The following is a 25,014-nucleotide window of genomic DNA, read 5'->3' as shown; positions in this document are numbered from 1 at the left end:
TCTTTAGCAAGCAAAGGCACAAAAAATAGTGCCACTTTTATTCTTCCCTGAAATACACGCAATAGCTGTGTTGCATAAAACAAAGCTTTTATGATGCTTTTACCCTAGATGTCTGTGCAATATCTAATTTTATATTACGTAAAATAGTAAAACCTGTAAGGAAAAAAGAAAGGTTATACATACGTGTTTCTGTCTACACAGTCACAGACACTGAACAGTCTTTTAAAACATTAAGGATATAAAAAAAGCACTATATAACACCTGCTTTCTGACATCTGAGGAAAAACAAAGGAAATCACTAATGTAATGACAAAGAAACAGATACTTCAGGAATTAATCTGGCGTATCCAAATCACATAACAGGTAGTATGAACTGAGAGAGTTTAGCTATACAAGTTGCCATATATATTTTGAATAATGAGCATGCTAGGGAATTTTCAGTTTAAATGAACATACAAATAAACTCTGCCATATATTAATGGCCATTTTCCACTCCAAAAATGTAATAATTCAAAGTTCCTATCAAATCAACCAGTGATTAAAAACCACTACTAGTACAACTGTGATGTAGAAAGCAGGGCAGAACTCCCCTAATAAAGCTCCCCCGCACCCCCGTCAAGATTTGCTTGTGAAGCTTTTAGAATAAGCCCACATATAGCGGGCAGGAAATGAGGCAATGGTGCTGTAATATTGACACCACCACCCCCTCTCTTACACTGGCATAGTAGAAGCTCTCCTCTACAGTTCTGAGACTTGGTACTCCAGGATTTGGGGGAGGGCAGCGAAAGGAAACACCCACTTTCCACATCCTCTGCTTCTGCTGATCCTGTGACTATATGAATAGGAGTACATGTTGCTTCAAACCATGTTAACTCTTTCTGGGCCTCTCTGGGGCTGCTACTGAGCAGCTGGTGGGGAAAGTTACCTGATGGCAACATGGGTTATAGGAGGATGAGCCAGCAGAGTAGCTGTGCATAAGCTCTGAGGGGCTCAGTGTATCTATGGAGATCCATAGGCAAGTCCCACTGTCAACGGAACAATTTCAAGAAGAATCCTGAAACTTCTCTCCCCTTTTCTGTCCTTCATAACAGATCCATCTGACTGAGGTTCCCTTCATTTGCAGGAACAGAGGGAATGATTGTAGCCCAGAGTGATTTTAAAAAGCAAATATACAAATTACAGTACAGCTGCATAAAAACCATTTGAGGCAAAATTACAGAGAGACATCAACATAGGTAGTAAGGGCATGTCTACACATGAAACCTAAATCTGGAATAAAGGAGGTGTGAATTTAATACAAAATAACTATTCCAGAATAACTCCATATGTGGATTCTCTTATTCCAGAATAAGAGTGCCTCTTTCCAGTTTAGCTTAAAACACTTCCAAATCAGTGACAACTAATGGGAAATCTATAATGATTTAGTCATAACACAACAGATACTTAAATAAATATTTAGTAAGTCATGAAGGTATTTTTAAAAACATGTTCCAAACAGCTATTATAAATACCCAATGCTTCTTTAGTCTGGGGGCTGCTTTTCTACTCACTGGGGGCTGCCATTTCAGTGCCAATCCCAAAAGGTGGCTGAAATCTGTCAATGCAGCATATAGTCAGAGAATCGGCTTTACCATTTGCAAGCAATGGAAATCTAAAGCCTTTCAAAACAATTGTAAAGTAGAGCTCCTAGTTTTAAAAATGTTGATTAATTTTCTAGTTGTTCATTTAACTGTGAAATAAACCAAAGCCTTTTTTTTTTTTTGGTTAGAAATAGAATTTACCGAACAACGTTTATGAAAGGCTCATTCCAGTGCTTGAAAATGATCAAGCAATTTTTAAACTTTGGCTCTCTGTCACACTGTCAAAAAAGCACCAGCTTGCCTGTTTAATATTTTAATAATACTGGAGACTTAAAAAACCTCAAAAACTTTAAAAAAAAACAAAACAAAAAACCCACCCACATTACTCTTCTTTATCAGAGATAGTAAGAAGGTGAGAACATAATCTACAGGAATGAGCACAGGCTTGGGACCTAGGAGCTCAAACAAATCATGGTCTGTCACTGATCTACTGTATAAACATAATCAATTCATGTAATACTTCTATTTCCCAATTTCTTCATCTATAAAATGAAGGTATATACTTTCCTATCTCACTGGAATATTGTAAAGACTAGTAAAAGTCTGTACACTGCTGTGAACATTCAAAAAAGCAATTTAGCTATCAAGTATTTCCATTAGACTAGCAACCAGTATAATGCTCATCTCATTATACTGCCCTTTCCACTGCCCTCCACAAAAATCTGAAACACCACTCTTTTTCCTTCTGCAGAGTCTCTCATATATTTTGGACAAGTATTTAAATACCTATATAATAAATAATATAGATTTTTGTGCAGAAGTAGACGGCACTCATCTTGGAAGTATGCTACTAAGCTAATACGTGAGTGGATTTTGAGTGCTCATTTTTATGCAGATTGTAGAGAATGCATAGTAAGAAAGGCTCTGATTATTTGCTTAAAACTCATTAATGTGTATAATTAATATATATTTTTGCCACACAGTTTCTCAGTGTTCTCTAGTATTTTCTGTAACAACAGCTGAACTGTGTGATGAATTCTAAGTTATGGCACAATGAGAATTAAAGATGGCGCCAACTCCAGATCTGAACACCTTTGAATTTTGGGAAATTTCAGGTCCATGTCAAAACTTTGAAGCTTAGATTTCTTTTAAGAACCACAGGCCCATTCAGGTAAAGTTTACCTGAATAGGCCTGTGGTTCTTAAAAGTTCCAGTTAAAGAGGAATCTAAGCTTCAAAGTTTTGACATGGATCTGAAATTTCCCAAAATTCAAAGATGTTCAGATCTGGAGTTTGGAGCCATCCTTACTTCTCATTGTGCCAAAACTTAGAATTCATCACCCAGTTCAGCTGTTGTTACAGAAAATACTAGAGAACACTGAGAAACTGTGTAGCAAAGGCTGAAGTAATAAGAGACTTTACACACTGAAGTCTCTCTCACAGAGCCATTCCATATAGTTTGCTTTTTTATTTTGTTAGTCCATGTGCACAGAGTACAAAAGGACAGTATTTATATCTCATGAATGGAGCCCATTTGCTATGATCTCCAAGTAACCACTTGTTCTGCTCCTTTGCCATTATTTCTGCACCCTTGGGCAACGTCAACCTGGTACTAATGGATATGTTTCTTAGCACGATTAACTGATAGGAGTGACCAACAAAAGTAAATGGTACATAGATAACGTGGTACATAACATTAGAAATCAGTATGAGAAGATTTTGGCATTTCTGCTCTGCCTTTCTAGCTCATGCAGCCACCCTAGTTCTCACTGTGATGTGGCATCAGATAGTTGATACAACAAATTTACATGGGTTGAAGGACACATTCCAACCACTACGTTTATGTCCTTTTGATTGGTTAGGGGTTTTTCCCCGGGTCTTCTTTAATATGTTTTCAGAAATGTTTAAAAGAAAAGGAAGAACACGTGCCCTGTGCCACTCAGTTATGTAGTTGATGACTGGTCATTTTCACTCTGCCAAGAAGTCTTGCTGTACCTCCAAGAGAAACAATGGCTTGTTTCGGACCTCTCGCATGAACTCCTAGTGTCAATTCATAAAAAATGAAAGCTTATATTGTTTTTTTAATTAAGTTCCTAGCACTTATGGCAAAGAACAAAACCTTTCAAATGTTAAGTGAGTGTGAACCAATGCAGTGCTTTTTTCCAAAATCTGCACATAGACTGCAGCAGTGAGAAAGACCTCTGGCAGGTTCTGTGCCTATTCAGAACTTAGAGCCAGTCAGAACACTGTCATTTCAGCAAAATAGGTTTTCACTGAAACCAAAATGTTTTGCGCAGATGTATCAGTTTAATCTCCATATATCAGTTTCCAAAAAATGTTTTTCAGGATTCAGGGAGGTCTTTAGGTCTGGGGCACGGGAAGGGTAGGAGAGATGTGAATAACACCTTTATTCACTGTAAAAAAACATTTAAATATTTCAAAATGTCATTAAATACATTAAATATACACAAAGAAAGGAATAAATAGCAATAAACCCACCCCAAACAAACATTACACATGGATCACTATAGCGACACCAGAATCAAGTTTGCTCAAGACATTATTAATACATCTGGTCAATCAAAACATATCCAGACTTCAAAGTGAGCTTATAAAAAGGTAACAAACCCAGAGGCAGGCACCGATCAGCATGCAGAACAACTCCAGTACATCATGCCCCTTTATCCCTGTCACTTTGTCCTTGGGAAAGTTCAGAATGACCAGTTTGACCTGATACAGTAACACCACCACACATCAAAAAAACCCAGGCTGTGTATTGCACTCCCAGAATAAACTCAAGTCTGGAGAAAAGCAGTTCCCAGCCATTGAAAAGCTACCACACATACCCAAAGAGATTAATCAAATGGGAACAATTGAGGAAAAAAATGAAACACTGCATCCAAGTAGGATAGAATAGGATCTTGTAATTGGGACAGAGAAGAAAAATAGGTCTCCAGTTCCACACATCACAAAGGTCACATTTCTTGGGCAGCAGGGTAATTATTGCCCTGTGACAACTGAGGGACAGCTCCATCCCCAGGCAGCACTCCAGAAACCACCCAGGAAAATATCAGGACCAGTAAGACCCTAGAAATATTTATAAAATTTAGACGACATCTCGTCTGTTCCCAAGGCTCTGCCTGTAGAGAGCTGCTGGACCACAACAGAGCTCCTGCAAGGACAGAAGGGCTCCAGACATTGTTGTTCCTCACTAGCGAGACAGGGAAACCTGTGGTGCAGCTCCACCATTGCCAACATGTCACAGGACTCAAGCAAGTACAAAGCACCACAGAAAGACACAGATGCTTTCTGGATTTCCACAGAATCAGATGTCAGATATGCCTGGGCAGCTGGAGACAGTGAATCTGCTGACAGTCCACAGTCTTCCTCTCCAAACCAAAGAAATGAGGGAAATAGGCCCAAACCAGAGCTCCCTGAAATGTTCTCCTCCAGGAAGTGCTCTGGAGGCTCAAATTTTGGTCCTTTTGATTGGTTAGGGGTTTTCTCCCTGGTCTTCTTTAATATATTTTCAGAAATGGTAAACAGAAAAGGAAGAAAATGTGCCCTGTGCCACTCAGTTATGTAGTTGATGACTGGTCCTTTTCACTCTGCCAAGAAGTCTTGCTGTACTTCCAAGAGAAACAATGGCTTGTTTCGGACCTCTCCCATGAACTCCTAGTGTCAATTCATAAAAAATGAAAGCCTCAAGGCTGTCACGAAGATCCACAGTGTCCCATCCCAGGGCACTCAGCATGACGCAAGGCCCTCACAGCAGCCTGAGTGTAGCATTGGCAAAACAATTGGATTTGGACCTCTCATGTTCTGCCACTGTCTTAAGGACTTCTGCTGCTGCCAATGTTCCCAAAAAAACAGTTAATGCCTGGGTGAAATTCAGGTCCTGAAAGAATTTGGTGATAAAAACACCAGTGGGAAGCATAGGCAGGACAGGGCAGAGAAACACCGACAGAGACAATGATGATCAGCCAAGTGAGTGGGAGACAAGCAGAACTGAACAAACAATCATACCGGACTTTACAGCATAAAAGCAATCCAGTCTAGCCCCAGAGATGTGGTTGGGGTGGCCTTTGAGCCAAAATACTGCCTAACAGTGGTGTGAGACAACCTCCAGTCATCCACTAACCCAAAGTTCTACAAGAGACAATACAGCTCCTTGGCCAGCGAAGGGTGGGGCTCCAGATGGCTCCTGTCTAAAACAATATACAGTACAAATGAAGTCATCATCCCCGCCCCTGCAGACAATAATAGCATCCAGGACCAGAGCCAAGCAGGAACTGGGTATCTGCAAAAAGGAAACATGGTCCTGCCTAAGAGTAGGGCCACAGACAGTAAAAAACTAACCACCACAGCACCAATACACACCTCCATCTGGAGGATCTGACTTTACATAATCTCTTTCACAAAGGAAAGCTGCACTCTGGGAGAAAAGTACAGCCACCCTACCACTGACATCAGAGCCACGGCTCAAACAAGCTTCCCCTTCCTCTTCATTCAGACAGCTTCCTGGTCATCAGGATCCAAACAAATCTCTTGCAAAAAAGACTGTCCAGGTTTTATCAGAGAAGCTCAAGAACTTGTGCCCTTCAACAACCACCCTGGTACCCATTAATATTTCAGAGAGCCAGGGCTGAGCAGCACCATAGAAGTTAGAAGGATAAAGATAGAGCGCAGAGGGAAACAAGTCAGAGTGGGACGACCCAGAGATACATGAGCCATAGGGGAGCTTTAAGGCCCTGAACAGTCCCCAGCATGCTCTCTGACCTTGCCTACCAACTTCTTGAAATGGAAACGTTTCCTGCTATCAAATGAGGTATCCCTCAAAACAAGAGCAGCCAAATGAACAAAGCACTGCAGATCAGGGAAACAGGCCTCAACTTCAATTCCCCTTTTCCCTTTAGTGTCATCTCAAAAGTCATTCACCTCCTGCATGCTGTACCACCCTTCCTGTCCAGCTGACTTGTGAGGACATCAGGGACCAGCAAGAAATCAGAGACATCATCATCTTCTTCATCTCCTTAGGACTTCACTAACACAGAAGAATATCAGGCTTCTGCAATAGCATCCCCATTGTTCAAAAGGGGACCAGGCATAGGAGAAGTAGTGGGCACATCAATCAGATCCATCCTCAGAGGAGCAGGGAGTGGAGCAGCCTGAGGCTGAGACTCAGTATCACCACCATGGAATGCAGGATCTGAAGCCAGTGGACTCACCACACTTGGGGGAAGCAGGGCACCACTGGGAACCCCAGGCATGGAGCTTCTACCTGACACTGCACAAACCTGTTCCCCAGGATCCTGCATGGCTCCATCAGCTGCCACAGCCAGCAACTCAGGGACCTCCCAAAAGCTTAGCCATTTTAAAAACTGTCCCAGATGGACCCACCTCTCCAGAATTTGTAGCTGTTTGCTTCACAAAAAGGCACTCCAGTGTCTAGGACTTGTTTCCAATCAAGTAAAAACTACCAGGTCACAACAGGGGGCTGACCCCTGAACAGCACATAATCTAGGGCAACTTCTAGGGCAATGAGGCAATGCAGATCCCAGAGGCGCAGGCATGGACTTCTGTTGACCCTGTAATGTCCCAGCCTCCTCCCTTCTATTTTTGGGCCCCACAGTCTTACCGTGTCCCCAGATTTAGTGGTACATGGGCAAGATACCCTCAGGTGACCTGGCTCACCACACAGACATTTAATACTGTAAGTGGTGGCAAACATCATATAATCCAGTATTTATCTTGTTCTGTTACTTGCATGTCTGTATTAGTCAAATTGCTGCCACACATCCTGTCAATATGGTACTTCAGAACCAGGTTTAAAGGGCTGGTCAGGGTTATTTTAAACCACTTTAACTTGGCATCAGGGTGACATGCCTCATGCCCAGACTGACAGCCAACTGGATCATCCTAATGACAGAAACCACCTTCCCATAACAAGAGACACCAGACTCCAGGGTCTCAGTGCAAATAAATGGAGGGGGCACTGGTTTAAAACAAAAACAAAAACTTAGAAGGAGGAAAGGAAAATGGGAACAAAAGACTCCTTCACCCAGAGCAGTGAATTTCATGCTGCTGCTCCTTAAGAAGGCTATGAGCAATAGCAGAGACAGACACTGGATCTATTCACTGGCAAGGAGGACTTAAAAATGGAGTCAGAGAGGAAGAGGAGATTTCTCTTTATTTCCCTCCACCCATGTTCTACCCAGGAACTTCTGGAGAAAGTGGAAGGGAAGAAAATAGGAATATAAGCATTTTCGCTTTTTTCAGCAGCCAGGTTTGCACATAGGGAAGGGTTTCGAATCAATTTATTCAACACCTGCTAGTCAGAAGCTACAAAACAGGACTCTGTTCAGAGGACTCAGGGAGAGCACCTTGGTATGAGTCCAACTACCTTTGGCTGCTCACCTGACCTTTGTCCCTGGACAATAGCCACCCACCCCTCAGTTTAGTCCTCATGCTGTTAGGTGTTCTGCTAAATTTTGCTCATCACACAGTCCCATGAAAGTGGCTTTCCTCATCTGAAAGTTCTGCAGCCACTGCTCGTCATCACAGACGTGCATCACGATGTGATCCCACCACTCAGTGCTTGTTTCCAGAGCCCAAAAGCGGCGTTCCACGGTGGTCAGCTCCTCCATGAATGCCACAAGCAATCTCGTGTCATAGCTACTACATGTGGAGAGATCAATGTTGAACTCCTTTTACCTTTGTAGTTTAAGGAATAACTCCACTGCCACTCATGATGTGTTAGTGAGACCGAGCAGCATTATTGGTCAACAGTGTGGGATCCATTCCTGCAGACCAGAGAGGCAGAGCGCGCAGTACACAAACAGTTGAAGGATGGTGCCAAATGCGGACGGAAGCACAGGGATTGCTGGGATGCGAAGCAATGCATCACAGGGCACTGGGACAGGACCCAGGATGCCCCGCGACACCCTCCGCCTTCCCACAACTCTTAGCGGCAGAAGAGGAAGAGATGCTCGGTGGGATAGCTGCCCAGAGTGCACTGCTCCAAATACCGCTGCAAGTGCCGCAAGTGTGAACATGCGATTGTGCAGGCAGCCGACAGTGTGAACACACAAGAGCGGTTTCCCTTCAGCGCTCTCTGAGCAGCGCTGTAACTGCCAGCGATGTAACTCTGCCAGTGTAGACAGACCCTTAGTTGAAGCAGCTGTAGCTTTAAGAAAAACACCAAATATCACAAGGCGCAGATAAAGTCAATAGAGCAGGCAACACTGCAATGGTAAACTTAACTTTGCATTCATTCACGATGGGGGCAAACAATGCTTAAAATTGTCTCTTGATTGTGAGTTAAGTGTTAAACACTACTTGTCCTCATCTACACTGACAGCAAAATCAGTTGTACATTGTATCCTGGTACAGCCAAATTTTCTAGTGAAGACAAGCTCGTGTCAACCTTGTTGGCAGTTTTAAGGAAGAGGCCAACTTAAAGAAAAAAAAAAGTGCTATCAAGACAGGAAAGGAAAGCAGGCATAACAAAAGCAAGAGGGACAGAGCAAGTGTTTTCTTTTTTAATGTTTTAAATAGAGAGTTGACTGATATATTAGTTGCAGGGTGTATAGCAGCGTAAGTATTTTTCACCCTGGCTAGACTTACCTAATGTGTACTGGCCTGAAGGTTAAATTTTCAAGCCCTATAATAAAGAGGTTAAGTGAATTCTTATTTTGCTAAATCTTTATTCTCTTTAAGAACTATCCTGCACTACCATTTAAAAATGGCATGCTAGAGGTATGTCTACGCTGCAAAAATATCTGTAGTGCCAAGTCTCAGGATAGGTCTACACTGCAATTAAAAACCCGCAGCTGGCCCGGGCCAGCTGCTTCGGCTCATGGGGCTCAGGCTAACAAGCTGTTTAGTTGTGGTGTAGACATTCAGGCTCAGGGGCTCTTGAATTGTGGTGTAGATGTTCAGGCTGGGCTCTAGGACTTAATTAAACAGCCCCTGAGCCCGAGCCTCACAAGCGTGAGCCAGCTGGCACAGGCCAGCCACAGGTGTCTAGCTGCAGTCAGAACTACCCCTCAGAGTTCACGTCAACTGACTCAGGGTCACAGGGCTAAAAATAGCAGTGTAGATATTTATGCTAGGGCTCTGAGACTTGCTGCAGTGTTTTATTTATTTTTCTGTATAGATGTACCCTAAAGCAGTGGTTCTCAAACTAGGGCCGCCACTTGTTCAGGGAAAGCCCCTGCCAGGCCGGGCTGTTTACCTGCCGCGTCCGCAGGTTCGGCCAATCGCGGCTCCCACTGGCCGCGGTTCGCCTCTCCAGGCCAATGGGGGCTGCAGGCAGGGCGGCCAGCACATCCCTTGGCCCTCGCCGCTCCCCGCAGTCCCCATGGGCCTGGAGCGGCGAACCGCGGCCAGTGGGAGTCGCGATCAGCCGAACCTGCAGACGCGGCAAGTAAACAAACCGGCCCAGCCCACCAGGGGCTTTCCCTGAACAAGTGGTGGCCCTAGTTTGAGAACCACTGCCCTAAAGTATTATAAATAACTCTAATTGTCAAAATAAATGAATAAAGTACATTGTGTCTTTAGCATTAGCCTTCCTTTATATCATTTGTTCCTTTACTGATTTCATAAAATTCAGTGCAGTATTTGCACTGTAAAAATGATAAACAAAAGATATGAGGTGAATTGAAAATACTATCTTTTATTTTTTACAGTGCAAATATTTGTAATAAAAATATATAAAGTGAGCACTATACACTTTGTATTCTGTGTTGTAACTGACAGGTTTCAGAGTAACAGCCGTGTTAGTCTGTATTCGCAAAAAGAAAAGGAGTACTTGTGGCACCTTAGAGACTGTAGCTCACGAAAGCTTATGCTCAAATAAATTGGTTAGTCTCTAAGGTGCCACAAGTACTCCTTTTCTTTTTGTGTTGTAACTGAAATCAATATATTTAAAAAAGTAGAAAACACCCAAAAATATTTAAATAAATGGCATTCCATTAACATCGCACGCTTAATCTTTTTCATTGCACGATTAATCTTTTTAATCGCTTCACAGCCCTAATATTTATGTTTTAAAATTACATACTTACTAAAACCCCTTTTAAGTATTTTTGCTAGTTTATACAAGTGCAATACTTTAAATATGAAAGCAGAGTTATTTTGTGAAAGACAAGTCACAGATGCTTTAAAAACTCTGCATCCAAAGTTTTCCAATTTATGCTAAACTACTGCCACATCAATCTATTTTAACTATGCCTCTGTAAACTCAATAGTCCATTATCTCAGTCATTTTTTTCTTTTAGGTAGATAAATCCAGCTCAGCAGGCTTATGCTATTAACACGGTATATGCCGCTTTGGGCAGATCCCTCTATAGTCTTCCGTTTTCTTAAGAGAAAAAGGAGAACAAAGCAGCTGCAATGCAACACAAATTATTTACTCTTCTGCACCATTTACATAAGAGAGTAGGCCAAGTGAGGCCAATGGGACTGCTCATGTAAGGCTTATTAACTTGAGTAAAGGTTGCAGGATTGCACCATTATTTCTGTTGTGTTTTAGTAAACTCAAAGCAGAAATGAATTATGGCAGCCACAGATGAATTGCCATATCTTTTCTAGACTTACTATACATTCCAGATGAAATAATATGGTCAACATTTCCATCTACGAACTGATATGGACTGCTCTACAACAGAATTTCATTTATTCCACTGAGACACTGAAGTCTAACAAATTGTGAATTCCTGTTTATGTAAACTTGACTTAAAAAAAAAAATACAGAATGGAAATTTTCTTCCTGAAAAGCTTCATTACTTATTGAAATGATTAATGACTTAAAGCAACGAGCCAGTTTTAAGGATTTAAATTCATAAACACAGACAGTTCAAATAGCATGTAACTGTATATTCAACCAACTGTTAAGAAAATTTAAGCATGAAAACGTAACTACACAGAACAGAAATCTAAACATATCCTATTAGGGATAGGCAGTTTACAGAAAACATTTCTGGAGACTTCCTACAGAGCATTTAATTTATAAATTAAAAAATTTACAATTGATTAAAATGACTGAATTCCTGTCTGCTATGTACAAACAATTTAAAAACAAATAGGCATTTGGCAAAAAAGAAAAAAGAGAAAATTTCTAACATCTAATTCGATTGATGGTCTCCTGCCTAGGATTGCAAAGCAAGATGTCATGAACGGGAAATAAATAAATGATAGTTTGTTCCACTTTAGGATAAGATCCTGTAAACACTAAGTGCCAAGTAATAGTGCCTCCATTTAACTTGTTCACACCAGTGCCTACCAACTATCCACCAAGTCACGTTCTCCCCCTGACTCAGCTATTAGCTACGATACAGTACTTTGGAAACCAATCCCTGCACCATTGCTCGCCTCCCACCTACTATTTATCTAGATGTTGCAGGCCAACCACCATTTTTAAATGATCCAACCCTTTAAATCTACATATGTAGTAGTGGCATGCTGTGTAGGAAGGGAGCATTGCCTATTTTGGCAAAGAACAGAGTAATTTTGGATTCTAACCTTGGCTTTGCAACTGACTCACTGGGTGACCTTGTGGTCAAATCCAAACTTCTCCACCTCTCAGCTTCTCCACCTTCAAATTGGACAAAATAAAACGTACACACCTCACAAATTTAGTGCACGTTGAGATCTTTTGATGAAAGATAACATAAGCCTTCTATTTTTTCATGCAGGGAACACTGGGCACAACATTGGGGCTGTGTTGGTTGCTGCAGACCCAAAGAATTTTTATACTTTTTAAAAGAAATGTAATTATATGTAAGACATCAGGAGGTTCTGATTGGAGTGAATGTTTTTAAATTGCTACATCTTTAAGTCTATAGATATTGACAGTGTTACTTTAAAAAAAGGAAAAAAAATTACCTCCAGGAAGAAATAGAGAGGATACTTTACACTTTCAGAGAGACTTCCACTCAGGAACCTCAATGCACTATGAATATCAGCAAACCAAGCCACACTACGCTCCTTTGAGTTAGGGAGGTCTCATTTGCAGGAAAGGAAATGGAGATACAAAGAGGTGTACAGTTCTGGGCCTTAACCACACACAAAAAATACTCGTAATATAAGATACCCTACCAGAAAAGCACTTTTGGCTTCTCAGATGAATATGTAATTGATGTAATTGATGGAGGATGGTGGAAGTGCACTAGTGTTCATTTATAAGCAATTAGCTCCAGCCATTTTATTAAAGCACAAAGATGAATGCCAACCTGGATCAAATAGAAAGAGTCATTGAGTAAGACTAGATGATATATCTTTTATACTTCCCCACGAGAACACTTATGCATTGTACAATACATTTTCTTCTGGTTTTGTTCAATTTAATTGTAAAAACAGGGTTTCTACCACTTCCGCTGGATGACTATTCTACATAGCAACAAGTCTCATGGTCATAAAATTCCACCTGATATTCAGCCTACAATTTCCCTTTTTACTGTTACCCAATTTTTCCTAATTATAGCCCCTTGAATCATAATCAACAATTCTTTTCCCTCCTTGGTATTGACATACTTCAAATACTTGCAGACAGTTACGACTCCACATCCCCTAAGCTGCCACTTAGCCAAGACCTACAGTATGTTTAACATTTCCTCATTCACACCCGATTTGAACACCCTCACTCATGTTGAGTAGTAATTTACTCTGCAAGCAGTCCCATTCAATTCAATCGGACTACTTGCAGAGCAAGGTGCTACTCAGCAGGAGTGAAGGTAACAGAATCTGGCTCGGAGGAAATCAATCCCTCTAGAACCATAAGAATTGTGGCTCCCCCCGCATCTCTCTACAGTTTCTAGCAGTGAAAGGCTAATTAAGGTTTATTGTTTGTATCCTATATCAACACTAGGAATAGTATAACTCAACTTTGTTATTTTGCCTTACATGTGAGTATTTAATCTCAAATAGTTAAATGAAATTTACAGTTGCCTTTGAGCCTCAATACAAACTGCCCAATCTCCACCCATGCAAGTGAGAAAAGTTGTTCCAGACACTGTGTTTTCCTAAGAACACCTACCTGCATGAGCATTCACAGATAACTATCTATTAAGAATGCAAGATCCAGCAGGACTTCATTTAACATGTTACAACTCCCTGTTTAACAAGGGTGGGTCACAAACTACAAGACGACGATTGGGCAGGGAACTGAAAATACCAGTCTCTGCAGCTGTAAAGTCAACGTTTAAATACCAGCCCATATGAAAGAATGGGTTTTCTATATACATTACCCACCAAGATAAAATTCAGTTTTACATTCTCCAAACTTCCAAGGATCTCACCCTTCACTTTAAGAAAAGGAGGACTTGTGGCACCTTAGAGACTAACCAATTTATTTGAGCATGAGCTTTCGTGAGCTACAGCTCACTTCATCGGATGCATACTGTGGAAATTGCAGAAGACACTATATACACAGACACCATGAAACAATACCTCCTCCCACCCCACTCTCCTGCTGGTAATAGCTTATCTAAAGTGATCATCAAGTTGGGCCATTTCCAGCACAAATCCAGATTTTCTCACCCTCCGCCCCCCCACAGACAAACTCACTCTCTTGCTGGTAATAGCCCATCCAAAGTGACCACTCTCTTCACAATGTGTATGATAATCAAGGTGGGCCATTTCCTGCAGAAATCCAGGTTCTCTCACCCCCTCACCCCCCTCCAAAAACCACACACACAAACTCACTCTCCTGCTGGTAATAGCCTATCCAAAGTGACCACTCTCCTTACAACCTGCATGAAAATCAAGGTGGGCCATTTCCAGCACAAATACAGGTTTTCTCACCCCCCGCCCCTACACACACACACAAACTCACTCTCCTGCTGGCAATAGCTCATCCAAACTGACCACTCTCCCCACAATGTGCATGACAATCAAGGTGGGCCACTTCCAGCATAAATCCAAGTTTAACCAGAACGTCTGGGGGGGGGGGGAAGCGGGGAGGAAAAAACAAGGGGAAATAGGCTACCTTGCATAATGACTTAGCCACTCCCAGTCTCTATTTAAGCCTAAATTAATAGTATCCAATTTGCAAATGAATTCCAATTCAGCAGTTTCTCGCTGGACTCTGGATTTGAAGTTTTTTTGTTGTAAGATAGCGACCTTCATGTCTCTGATTGCGTGACCAGAGAGATTGAAGTGTTCTCCGACTGGTTTATGAATGTTATAATTCTTGACATCTGATTTGTGTCCATTTATTCTTTTACGTAGAGACTGTCCAGTTTGACCAATGTACATGGCAGAGGGGCATTGCTGGCACATGATGGCATATATCACATTGGTGGATGTGCACGTGAACGAGCCTCTGATAGTGTGGCTGATGTTATTAGGCCCTGTGATGGTGTCCCCTGAATAGATATGTGGGCACAGTTGGCAACGGGCTTTGCTGCAAGGATAGGTTCCTGGGTTAGTGGTTCTGTTGTGTGGTATGTGGTTGTTGGTGAGTATTCGCTTTAGGTTGGGGGGTTGTCTGTAGGCAAGGACTGGCCTGTCTCCCAAGATTTGTGAGAGTGTTGGGTCATCCTTCAGGATAGGTTGTAGATCCTTAATAATGCGTTGGAGGGGTTTTAGTTGGGGGCTGAAGGTGACGGCTAGTGGCGTTCTGGTATTTTCTTTGTTAGGCCTGTCCTGTAGTAGGTGACTTCTGGGAACTCTTCTGGCTCTATCAATCTGTTTCTTCACTTCCGCAGGTGGGTACTGTAGTTGTAAGAATGCTTGATAGAGATCTTGTAGGTGTTTGTCTCTGTCTGAGGGGTTGAAGCAAATGCGGTTGTATCACAGAGCTTGGCTGTAGACGATGGATCGTGTGGTGTGGTCAGGGTGAAAGCTGGAGGCATGTAGGTAGGAATAGCTGTCTGTAGGTTTCCGGTATAGGGTGGTGTTTATGTGACCATTGTTTATTAGCACTGTAGTGTCCAGGAAGTGGATCTCTTGTGTGGACTGGACCAGGCTGAGGTTGATGGTGGGATGGAAATTGTTGAAATCATGGTGGAATTCCTCAAGGGCTTCTTTTCCATGGGTCCAGATGATGAAGATGTCATCAATATAGCGCAAGTAGAGTAGGGGCGTTAGGGGACGAGAGCTGAGGAAGCCTTGTTCTAAATCAGCCATAAAAATGTTGGCATACTGTGGGGCCATGCGAGTACCCATAGCAGTGCCGCTGATCTGAAGGTATACATTGTCCCCAAATGTGAAATAGTTATGGGTAAGGACAAAGTCACAAAGTTCAGCCACCAGGTTAGCCGTGACATTATCAGGGATAGTGTTCCTGACGGCTTGTAGTCCATCTTTGTGTGGAATGTTGGTGTAGAGGGCTTCTACATCCATTGTGGCCAGGATGGTGTTATCAGGAAGATCACCGATGGACTGTAGTTTCCTCAGGAAGTCAGTGGTATCTCGAAGGTAGCTGGGAGTGCTGGTAGCGTAGGGCCTGAGGAGGGAGTCTACATAGCCAGACAATCCTGCTCTCAGGGTGCCAATGCCTGAGATGATGGGGCGCCCAGGATTTCCAGGTTTATGGATCTTGGGTAGTAGATAGAATATCCCAGGTCGGGGTTCCAGGGGTGTGTCTGTGCGGATTTGATCTTGTGCTTTTTCAGGAAGTTTCTTGAGCAAATGCTGTAGTTGCTTTTGGTAACTCTCAGTGGGATCATAGGGTAATGGCTTGTAGAAAGTGGTGTTGGAGAGCTGCCGAGCAGCCTCTTGTTCATATTCCGACCTATTCATGATGACAACAGCACCTCCTTTGTCAGCCTTTTGATTATGATGTCAGAGTTGTTTCTGAGGCTGTGGATGGCATTGTGTTCCGCACGGCTGAGGTTATGGGGCAAGCGATGCTGCTTTTCCACAATTTCAGCCCGTGCACGTCGGCGGAAGCACTCTATGTAGAAGTCCAGTCTGTTGTTTCGACCTTCAGGAGGAGTACACCTAGAATCCTTTTTTTTTGTAATGTTGGTCTGGAGGCCTCTGTGGATTAGTATGTTGTTCAGAGGTATTTTGGAAATATTCCTTGAGTCGGAGACATCGAAAATAGGATTCTAGGTCACCACAGAACTGTATCATGTTCGTGGGGGTGGAGGGGCAGAAGGAGAGGCCCCGAGATAGGACAGCTGCTTCACTTTAACTGTCAACTTTTACGAGATGTTGTATGATAGAATGGTTGTACATTAAGCAGAGTGAAAAAATAATGCTTAGAACAAGTTTATGACTAAACCTGAAACTAAATCATGTCAAAGTGAAATGTTTGTACTGCAAGTTTTAAAAAAAATATGGAAAAGGGATGGAAAGAAAGATGGTATAAACAGAACAAGCCTAGCTGACATCTAAATAGCAGGGACAAAATTCTTGACCTACACATATATCTGATACTAGTATACACTACCAAAGTAGCACAATTGTGTTCTGACTAGCAGCAGCCCTCCACAGCCCCCTTTCTAAACTGATTTTTCCTGCCAGGAACATGCAGCAATATGTGGTGTTCTGTCCCATGGACACAGTATCATCACCTATTGATGTAATGTTACTAAGGCTATGTCTACACTGGCAACTGAGCAACAAAACTTGTGTCTTTCCGAAAGTTAAAACACAAACACCCCCCCCCATCCCCAAAAAAGACAAAAGTTTTGCTGCGACAAGTGCTGGTGTGAACAGGGTGTTGTCGGCAGGAGCACTCTCCTGCCGACAACACAAACGCTGCTTGATGGGGGTGGAAGTTTTTTGTCGACAGGAGAGCGGACAAATGGCGGCTACATGGCGTGACTTTAGCGACACAGCCATGTCACTAAAAGCTGTGTAGTGTAGACATAGCCTAAGCAAATATCCATTACATTAGAACATGATTAGAGCAGACTGAATAATCAATTTTTGGTTCAATGGCTGAACTGAAAATCCCAAAAGAATGCTGTTAGTTTTCAAACTAAATTGATTTGTTTTCATTTTTTCCCCTCACCAAAATGGGGGGGGGAGGGTTGAGAGAGAGAGAGAGAAATCATTAACTCAACATTTAAAAAAAAAAAGAAAGAACAAAAAAACCTGTCGATTTGACTTTAAAAAAAAAATCCTAATTTTTTATTTAGCTGAGACAGCAGTTTTTAGCAAAATTTACCATTTGCCAAAAATGTACACCCAGTCCTAAATGCAATCTTTTCAGGGCATGGTCAATCTCTTACTAGGTGTACGTACAGAATCTAGCACCATGGAGCACTGATTTCAACTGGGGCCTCTAGACACTAATACAATACAAATAATTATCGTTATGGTGAAAAAGTAATTACTTAGGACTAAGTCATATGTGCATATTATGTGAAATGAGCAGCTGTGCACATATACACTGAAATGTTAGGTCATTTTAAAATTTCCAAGAACTCTGAAGACTGGACTTTTCAATAGCCGATCTAGAGACTATTCCCACCAAACAATGAGTGTCAGTGTTTTCTTTCCCACTGTGCTTGTGGATGATCCTACCATATCTCCTTTTGATGTGGCTAATGAAACTATTCACAGATTACCAAACCCAGCGAGAGACCACTTCAGCCCATAGGCGTGGGAACTAGGGATGCGGGGGATGCTGCAGCACCCCAAGATTTTGTGCGGGGCCCCGGCCCCAGCTATGGTCCCAGCCTCAGCCCCCTTACCCCTGTTCGCGTCCCCCCCACCCTCCCAGAGCCACGGCCCAGTCCTGGCCCCAGCTCTGGGAAGAGGGGGCACGGACAGGGTAAAGGGGGTGTGAAGTAAAAAGTTTGGGGAGACACTGGCTTTCAGCACCCCCACTCAACAGGTGTGGCAGGTTGGTGGTGTTCAAAAGTGTTCCAGTGCCAGTGGTTCAGCAAGACACTCAACAGGTGCAGGTTGGTGGTGACGGTGCATTTAGAAGACAAAACAAGATGGAGAAATCTGCTGATCCACAAAGAAAATTCAGTGATTCATGTAACAATTATATTAGTTGCACACTGGATTTAGTACAATATATGTGAAAGCAAAGGTGAGGTCTTGGGTAAACAATGGTGTGAAGAGGCAGAAGAACCTGCAACATTCCCTCTCTCCCAGTTTGCCATTTTCAGTCAGTACATATAGCACTGCTCAGCCAATGGGTGTGCATGCCAAACTGGGCATGTCCACACTGATCAGGAACAGTAGTCCCTCCACAGGGTCAAAATGGGAAGTGGTACCAAGGCTGCTCCACAGCCAAGACTTCAGCAGCCTCAAAAATGAAGCATCCCTATTAGGTTTGACAGGTGGAGCCGAACAGTTATGAGTCCACCTGTCTCTCCCGTCTTCAAAACCTACCCCTGCACTAGAAAGCATAGAGCCCCATAGAGCTGTAAGTGCAACGGGTAGGCGCTGCAGACTGCACAGGGTTCCACTGCATTCGGGATCTTTTGCACATCCAGAATGGAGGAGGGAAATCTGCCTATTATAGAGGAAAGCAGAGGCAGGCATGGAAAGACAGACCATAACAGCAGTCTACAAGCATTGCCTCCCTTCGCCCTTTCTTGATATCCCCTATATTGTTTTTCCAGCGAGAATTTTATACCCCAAAGTTTGTAAGTGGGCTGCCTAAATTTGCCATTTTGTTGCCAACTGTCATCATGAAACAAAGCAATTTGTTCACACTTAGGAAAGAAACTACACTCTCCCCTCCAGCTAACATATTTGCAAGACATTTTCTGTGTGGGGAAAAAAATCCTGAAACCCTCATTCATTATATAGGTACACACACACACACCACTACTATTATTAAAAGTCACTCTTGAGGTAATTTTCATTAATCTTCTTTTAAACTCACTGATAGTTCTTATTAATCCTTGGAAGCTAGACACTGGAAAATGTTCACTTATCAAGCAAACCTTCCCCCCACTGATTTACACATCCAGTCACATGCACACACTGGTTTATAGTTAGGAGCAGAGGAATTGCCACATCAATTGCAGAATTGTCCTATGGTCCATCTGAAATACCATTATGATACTCAGGGTAGGACTTGTCCACATGTGGAGTTATTCCAGTATAGCTATTTCTGATTTATTCTAGAATAAAAGCATCCACATATAGAGTTAGAGTGTCCTCACATGGATAGTTAATCCACCTTAAATTCTTAATTTATTCTGGATTAATTTTAATGTGTAGAAACGTCCTTAGAGAGATTAGGTCTAGTCCATGCAATATCACCACATTGAGGGGAAAAAAGCTGCCTGAGTCCAGCAGTGATAAAACTGGACCAAATCCAGAGAGATGCCAAACAATCTGCCGGTTTGGTTCCACTGGGAATTGCAAGTCCTCAGCCCAACTCAGGATTTGAGAAAAGATCCTGCTCCTTGCTCTCACTGAAGTTAATACATTTTATTACGGATTTCAATTTAAGCAGGTGCAGGTCATTGGTCCCTGCACCAAAGCAAGAGGGCTGATAGCCCTTGTCATTTTTATCCTTTATTTTATAAATGCAGATGCTAATTTCATTTCTAGATGGCTTCAATCCTTTTATGAATCTTGCCAAGTTACTTGCTTATTTCTGTGGCAGCAAGTTTCACAAGTTAATTTTATATTGCATAAAAAGTACTTTTTATTCATTTTAAAATTTGTCAATTTAATTTAGTCTGTCTTTGTTCTTGTATTATGGGATAGGGTAGGTCAGTTCATTAGAACCAGGCTGCTGGACTAATTCCTATTGGTTTGCTTCCGCTGCAGGGCCTAACCAACAGACCAAGAATCAGGAGCTGGGGAGCTTTGTCTGTACAGCAACTGAGCTACTACCTTCTGTAAAACTTATGTTGTTCAATATCTTCCAGGACAGACCCAATATCCCAAGAACACATAAGCCTGCTGTGAAGCCAGCATTTAAGATATTCCACAGGTTGTACTCGTAGAGCCACAGACACATTGTTTATGAGTTAGGCTCCAAGGTCCTGAGCTTTTGCAGGATCAGGGCCCAAGAATTCAGACCTTTAGTATCCACAGAATTAGTTACTACATAACTACAGATCTGAATTATACATATTATTTAAAATGAAACAAGTAGCTGAAAATGTATGTTTGTTATAACTCAGTATCTGTGCTAAAATATTAAAAATAGAATTGAAGTGTGTATACTTCTGAGACAGCAATATATCCAAAAAAAGAGATGAAGTTAGAAGTCTCAGAACAAATTCGAAGTGTTTCATTACTAAATGTATGTAACTTGATTAGCTTTATAATTATGCAGATAAGATTGCTTTATTGCACTAAATTTCTAAGGGAAAGCAATTCATGAAATGTATTCTGACATTTAGCACTTGATTAAAAAGCTCCCAAATTGCTCTAAAATATACAATGGGGAGATAAAATAGGAGATTTAGAAGTCATTAACTGTATACTAATCCTTTAACCGCATTTAGTTTGTGTTGGACCAGCAGACAATAGTACTACTATACAGTACTGGTCACTTACTCATGGAGTTTTATTTTCAAGCTAATCTACAATTAAAGTAAATACAAACTAATAACCTATTATGATTAGCTCTAAATTAACTGCAATATTGGGGAAAATGTGACAAATCACTTTAAATATTATTTTATACATAATGCTAAAAAATACAATAAAAACATCATCTAGATGGATCTTAAAGAATTTCTCTCATTAAAAACATCATGAATATTAGCCTGGCATAAGCTATTGCAGTTTAAGAATGACTAAAGTAAATTTATATATAAGACAAGTCACAAGTGTTAGTGAGGCACATTTTGATTAATAATATAACATGTTTCTACTTAAATGCACTAATTAGACCCAATCTGCAACTTGTTGCATGAAGACAGACTACTAGACCAGCACAGAGCCCCAATGAAGTTCTTGTCTGCCCACAAAAATAGTTGCAGGACTGGGGCCTTAATCAACACAACTTTCCTTTTTGGAATTTTGTGATTCCCACTTTATAGATGCGGAAAATGAGACACAGCTGTAAGTGATTTGTCCATGGCTATACAGCAAATCAGTGTCAATGCTAGGATTAGATCACAGCAATTTCTGACTCCAGCCTCATGCTCAGATCACTAACATACACTATAAAGACATACTGAATAAAAATTAATCAGTATTCACAATGGATGGAAAGATACTTATTCCAAATATGTTTTTGTTTAAGCAGAACTTTTATAGCTACATACTCAGTGTAATTTTTAACAATTGATTGGGGTTTTTAGTAGGGATATGTAACTAACTGAAATTAAATAAAATCAGTCTAAATATATGTTGGCTTTAATGCAAAATTGAAATTTGTGGGGGAAGTTAAAAAAAGCACAAACTTGCTAACTAAAACCTTGGCTGATTTAGATTGGTCATTATCTGATTTATCCATTCACTTCTGCAGCTGAAACACCAGAGATTGCTACACGCAAGCATAAGAGGATGTGCAATATTTTGAAGGTTTAATACACTTTAAAAGCAGAGCCAAACTCTTTCTTAAAACAAATACACTTTTTGACATCAGCTAAAAGATTATCTGTATACAGTATACCAGCCTCTGAAACAACTGTCATTACACTAGTGAATGTAAATATTCTGTCCCCAAAAGCAGCTTGGGGAATAGGGGATAAACAGGTAATAAGGATGAGAAGATAGATAACAGAGTTTAGATCCAGATGGAATTTTCAACAAGTTGCATATTTTTTCCCAGCAGCAAACAGGCCAAACATGGCAAACAGACAAACACTAAACATGACAGGACACCTTAATTAACTTCCTTCTTTCTTTCTGTTACCACACTTCCCTTAAGACTAGTTTTGCCACTAGTTTTGGGGGAAAATATATTAAATATTCAGTAATAAAGTGACAACTATCACCAGACAATCCCCAGACGATGTGTTCTACCATAGGTTTAAGTCCTGTCATGATTGTTCCCATCGAGGATCAAGGTATTTCCTTTTCCCACCTGTAACAGTATCAAGTACTATTACCCCATAAATTTAGCAGTATCACAAAGATGGGGCAGAAGGTGTTTGCGTGGGGGTTGATTCAACTCTAAGGAAGTGGCTGAAGGGACAGCAGCAAGTGGAAAACTAGGCTAGCCAGCCAGGGTAGGTGCTATTTCCACACCTGCTGGGAAGTTCCTGTAATAAGTCACTCCCAATACCCTGCCATCACTTCCATCTCTGGCACTTATATAAGCAGGCACACTCTCTATGCAGGGAGAGAAGTTCAATAACCATTTGCCCTGTGTGCTAACCACGCTGGAGGAGCATGTGAATATCACCCCTCACTCTCCCACCGCCAGTCACGCCACAGCGGGCAGGCGTGGGAGAGGACGGGGGTGTCTCAGGAGGCACCTTCCCCCAGGGTCAGCCTCAGCAGGGGCGGGGCAGGGAGGGAGATGGGGGTCTTGGGCACCACACCCGCAGAGCCAGGCATACCGGGGCAGTGGGGGGAACTGGGGGGGGGGTCTCGGGCACCACACCCGGAGAGCCAGGCATGCCGGGGCAGGTCTCGGGCACCACACCCGCAGAGCCAGGCATGCCGGGGGGGGGGGGATGTGTCTCGGGCACCATACCCGCAAAGCCAGGCATGCCGGGGCAGTGGAGGGAACTGGGGGGGTCTTGGGCACCACACCCGCAGAACAGGCATGCCGGGGTGGTGGAGGAAACTGGGGGGGGCGTCTCGGGCACCACACCCGCAGAGCCAGGCATGCCGGGGCGGTGGGGGGATCTGGGGGGGGGGGGGAGGTCTCGGGCACCACACCCGCAGAGCCAGGCATGCCGGGGTGGTGGGGGGAACTGGGGGGGGGGAGGTCTCGGGCACCACACCCGCAGAGCCAGGCATGCCGGGGCGGTGGGGGGAACTGGGGGGGGGGAGGTCTCGGGCACCACACCCGCAGAGCCAGGCATGCCGGGGCGGTGGGGGGAACTGGGGGGGGGGAGGTCTCAGGCACCACACCCGCAGAACCAGGCATGCCGGGGTGGTGGAGGAAACTGGGGTGGGGGGGGAGGTCTCGGGCACCACACCCGCAGAGCCAGGCATGCCGGGGCGGTGGGGGTAACTGGGGGGGAGGTCTCGGGCACCACACCCGCAGAGCCAGGCATGCCGGGGCGGTGGGGGTAACTGGGGGGGAGGTCTCGGGCACCACACCCGCACAGCCAGGCATGCCGGGGCGGTGGGGGGAACTGGGGGGGGGAGGTCTCGGGCACCACACCCGCAGAACCAGGCATGCCGGGGTGGTGGAGGAAACTGGGGTGGGGGGGGAGGTCTCGGGCACCACACCCGCAGAGCCAGGCATGCCGGGGCGGTGGGGGTAACTGGGGGGGAGGTCTCGGGCACCACACCCGCAGAGCCAGGCGTGCCGGGGCGGTGGGGGGAACTGGGGGGGGGAGGTCTCGGGCACCACACCCGCAGAACCAGGCATGCCGGGGTGGTGGAGGAAACTGGGGTGGGGGGGGAGGTCTCGGGCACCACACCCGCAGAGCCAGGCATGCCGGGGCGGTGGGGGTAACTGGGGGGGAGGTCTCGGGCACCACACCCGCACAGCCAGGCATGCCGGGGCGGTGGGGTCTCAGGAGCCACCTCACCCGCCGAGCCAGATACGCCGGCGCGGAGAGCGGCCGCACGGGCACGGCGCTGGCCACTGTTCTGCGGGTCGCCGCCAGCCGCGATTTCCCCCCAGCGCCTGCGGGGCTTACCCGAGCCGAGCCGAGCCCTTTCCCCGCCACCCCCTGCTGGGCCGCCGCACTCACCGCCGCCCTCTCCGCCCGGGACTCAGCCTCTGTGGGCGACCGGAGCTGGCCGACCTCTCACCCGCTCCTCCTCCCGCGGCTGGCTCCGCCTGGCCCCGGGCGGGGGAGGCGGCGGGGCTGGCCGGGCCCGGAGCTCTCCCGCCCGCCACAGGACCCAGGGTTTGCCGGCGGCGCCCGAGGCAGGCAGGGAGACGCCCTCTCTGTGCCCCTCGCCCAAGCGGGCGGGGCTCTGCCTGCTGCTCCCCTCGGGCCCCTTCTCCGGGTGACGCTGCGCTGCCCCCCGCCTCACGCCGCCCCAGTACCAGGGATCCCATCGCTTCCCATCACAGCGCACCCCCGGCCTCACACCGCCCCCGTGCCAGGGAATCCCCCACCCACCACGGCGTCATACCCCCCGGCCTCACACGGCCCCTTCCCCTGCTCCTTCTTCCCCCGCTCCTTCACAGCGCCTCAGTGTCAGGGCTCGCCCCATGGCGTCATCCCTTCCCCGCCCCCCCCCCATAGTCTTGTACCCCCCTGCCAGGGCATACCCACACTGCCCCCCTGACAGGGTGTCACACTGCCCCCCATCACACCCCCATACTGCCCCAGTGCTGTAGCATCACTCCACTCCCACCCACAACCTGCTCTCACACAAACCCAGTGTCAGGGCAGCACATTGCGTCTCGCCCCGCCCACGTGCTGCCCCAGTGCCAGTGGGTCACACTGCCCCCACCAATGCTC

At 44.4% G+C, this 25,014-nt stretch overlaps 1 protein-coding gene across 5 annotated transcripts in view; it reads right to left on the bottom strand.

Moving 5' to 3' along the window:
- The window catches only part of GNG12 (G protein subunit gamma 12), a 67,681-nt gene extending 43,196 nt beyond the window's left edge, over positions 1 to 24,485 (bottom strand). The window contains exon 1 of one of the 5 annotated variants that reach the window (XM_074961559.1): positions 24,292 to 24,485. The gene's annotated coding sequence lies outside the window, so the exon portion shown is untranslated. The other 4 variants (XM_074961554.1, XM_074961555.1, XM_074961557.1 and 1 more) reach the window with 4 other exon arrangements.
- Positions 24,486 to 25,014: the final 529 nt, after the last annotated feature.

Source organism: Natator depressus, chromosome 8 (assembly GCF_965152275.1).
Source record: "Natator depressus isolate rNatDep1 chromosome 8, rNatDep2.hap1, whole genome shotgun sequence".
Lineage (NCBI taxonomy): Eukaryota > Metazoa > Chordata > Testudines > Cheloniidae > Natator > Natator depressus.
The sequence above is the reverse complement of the archived record's forward strand: the minus strand, read 5'-3'. Positions and strand labels throughout refer to the sequence as shown.